Genomic DNA, 2,389 nt, shown 5'->3' on the forward strand with positions numbered 1-2,389 from the left:
TCCTTCAGTGTTGATCGGCTGTTATTTTGATATTCCCCGAGACCACAGAGTCCGTACAGAGGGTTTAAAAGAATACAGATAATCGAGGCGCTGCTATAGCTCACCCGGTTGAGCTGGCGTCCCACGTACAGGGCTACAGTCCTGATATAGAGGTCATGGGTTCGAATCTCGCTCATGGCCCTTTCTCACACGTCCTCCCCCTACTTTCCTGTCTCTCTCTCTCACTGCACTATCCAATTAAGACACAAAGGCCAAAAAAATAACTTAAAAAAATAAGATAATCCTAAATATACTGAACATTATTAGTTACTGGACAGAGGAGCTGCTGCTTGTTCTCCATCCTACCAGCTGATTGGCTGCGTTCACTGCATGACAAATGTGAAGAAAACTGACAGATAACACTTAGATCACTACAGTGACGGAAACCATGTAGGTTATAAATCAAGCCGAGATACTTTAACTAATCAGCCACCGATCAGCAGGAATTCTGTATCACATTGATGCATCTCAAAGACTTTTTTTTTTTTTTTAATATCGTTTGCTTGCTGAATTTAAACTCGGATCCTTTTAACCCATCCAAAGGAAAACAGTGCGATAATGAAACGTTTAATCAGCAGTTCTCTTAACCTTCACTGTGCTGATGCGCTGGAACGTACAAGTCTGTTGGTCAGAGCGGATGTTCAGAAAGGTCTGGAAGGTGAATTCTGCTTTAAAAAAAAAATCAGCTGTTTTCATTTTATGTTTTGATTAAACCAAAAAAAAAATGTGTTTGTCACTTTGAGCTTTCCAAATCCATCATCTATATAACAGAAAACCACAAGGACTGAAGCGTAGCATGTACGAGGTGTGGCTATTAAATGAAGAGATAATAATTATTTAACATCTGACCCGGAGTTTAAACTGTCACATCGAGAGTTTTACAAATTCATGCCGTCCGTCTTGTGTGGCAGACAGTTTTTATGCTGAATAAAGTGAGTGTTAAACTGTAGCTTGACTATTTAAATAAATAATATCACAAAATCTGTCAGAAAAGTCACAGTCAGTATTTCCCCTGAAGCCTTGACGTCGATGTTACTGATAAGAAGTGAGAACATTTTGAATTTGGGTCGTTGTGAGTCCTTCTATTTAAAGAAAATAACTTTAAAGGCTTGAAATGCATTGCCACACTGATGATTCCCCCTTTTATAATTATGTTATCCCACCTGTTGCCGTGTCACGAGGCTGGTTTAGCAGTCTGTTTTAATTTCACAACGTTATTAAAGCCTCTTTCCAGTCTCCACGCAAATATTGGCAGAATAAAAGCAAACCACAAACGAACCAAAAATTGAATTTGGATGGATTTTCTGTCCTGATATTAGCGTAGAAAGAACACATGTATAATCCTACAGCAGAATTGTGCGGCAGAGAAACCGGGGAGCGCTCAGACGGGGAGATTATGTGGGTTTTATTTATTTATTTGTCTTTGAATATGAGTTTGAGTCGCCTGCAGAAAGCGAGAGAGCCTCGACATCGCGCCGTCGCAGCTTCTTTAGCAAACTGTAAAGATAAATGAACCTCGCTGACGTACACCAGAGCGTATCCAGTGAGTGGAAAGGCTTAATGTGAATAGTAGCTGAACATGAATATCGAGCAGGGAAATTCCTTTAAGGCGTCTGTGTGTGTGTGTGTCTGTATTTGTGTGCTTCTATTTTTACAACGACAAAATTTGGATCGACGGGACAGTGAGGACATTTGGCCGGTTCTCACGTCTTTTAAAGAGATTTTTGAGGGCTACCAGTAAGAGTTTTTAAAGATTGAAACAAGCATCGGAGCCCAGAGAATGTATCGCTGTATGTCAGTTTAAAGTGTGTGTGTGTGTGTCTGAGCATCTTCCAACCTGCAGTCTGAACAGCCAGTGTTTTAGGATTAGAGCAGCCAACAATACAGATTTTTAGTAAGCAGTACAGACCACTTGAAAGTTTGTAGTATAGTATATTTGATACTATTGTACCATGCCTCCACCTGCTGTTTTTAACTGCAGCCATGTTTGTTTTGAACTTTTTTTTTTTTATTTTTAGAAGCAAAATTGCTTTTCTTTTTTCTTTTTTTTAAAATTCCACCACACATTCATTCTATATGAGGAGAGCGGAGAGCATTAGTCTCTTCTTTTTTTTTTTTTTTTTCTCCCTGCCAGATGCTTCCTGGTTTAAACTCCCAGTCTGGCGGGTTGCTGCCGGCTACATCCTGCTTTCTTTGCTGTTGAGAGTCTAACCGGCGTGTTTGATTACCTCCACAGGGTTCGCTCACACTCAGAGCTGTCAGACTCTCTGTGGCTATGAAAAGGTGTGACAAAGCCCGAAGAGACAATCAAACAAGGCTGGTTTTTTCTCTCCCCTGAATCTCGAAAGCC

The sequence above is a fragment of the Stegastes partitus genome, unplaced genomic scaffold (genome assembly GCF_000690725.1).
Source record: "Stegastes partitus isolate 25-593 unplaced genomic scaffold, Stegastes_partitus-1.0.2 Scaffold611, whole genome shotgun sequence".
Lineage (NCBI taxonomy): Eukaryota > Metazoa > Chordata > Actinopteri > Pomacentridae > Stegastes > Stegastes partitus.